This window comes from Sesamum indicum, linkage group LG4 (assembly GCF_000512975.1).
Source record: "Sesamum indicum cultivar Zhongzhi No. 13 linkage group LG4, S_indicum_v1.0, whole genome shotgun sequence".
Lineage (NCBI taxonomy): Eukaryota > Viridiplantae > Streptophyta > Magnoliopsida > Lamiales > Pedaliaceae > Sesamum > Sesamum indicum.
The window spans coordinates 6,939,550-6,940,644 of record NC_026148.1 but is presented as its reverse complement, the minus strand read 5'-3'; positions in this window follow the sequence as shown (position 1 = coordinate 6,940,644).

Sequence of the window (1,095 nt, the reverse complement as noted above, 5' to 3'; positions counted from 1 at the left end):
GAAGCATCACATAATCTACAAAGTAAGTTCAGGTGAGTTTGTTATACCTATGGAACTTACTGGTAATGTGATGGAAATGCAGTTAATTCCTAAAGAAGAAATTCTTGAAGAATTGAGTAAGCTTAGAGAAGAACTTACTATGAAATGGATTCACATAGGAACTATTGAAGTAGTAATAAAAGCAACTTTTAAGGAAGGTATTGATTCAGAAATACATTTATCAATAATGGATAGAAGAATCAATAACTTAAGAGATGGTTGTCTTGGAACAATGATAGGTAACTTGTATGCAGTTAGTTGCAGGTGTTGCAGGAAGAGAAAATGGGAGTATGATTTTGGGGTTAAGTTTCCTCGAAGATCATAAACCATAGGGAAGAAAAGGTAACGGAATGGAATTCAGTCTTGATGGTGTCACCATAAGGATTGAATGACAAGTCCTTTTTCTATGTACATATATGTTGGTATGTTATATGATCAATATAAGACGGAGTATTTTGCAGCTTATATTGATTCAGGATCTATAAGACGGAGTATTTTGCAGCTTATATTGATTCAGGATCAGGTATTTGCACGGCAAAACCTAGAGTTTTTCCTAAGGAAGCAAGGGAAACTTTACCCGTCATTGCCGGAAGGGATTTTTCACAAAAAATCCTGATACTCAATAAGGGAATACGAGAAGCCAAGATCATGATTGGAGGAGATAACGTAAAACTTAGATGCCCTGAAGGATGAAAAGAAATACAAGTTATATTTGACATCACTAAGAAAGAGAATTTTTTCCTTTGTGATGACTTATATTATTTGCAGCAACCTGTTGTTAGAAGATATGAAGGCATGATAGAAATAGTAGGTCATGAAATTTTAGTTGCAGGTGTTGCAGGAAGAGAAAATGGGAGTATGATTTTGGGGTTAAGTTTCCTCGAAGATCATAAACCATAGGGAAGAAAAGGTAACGGAATGGAATTCAGTTGATGGTGTCTCACCATAAGGATTGAATGACAAGTCCCTTTTCTATATACATATATGTTGGTATGTTGTATGATCAATATAAGACGGAGTATTTTGCAGCTTATATTGATTCAGGATCAGGTATTT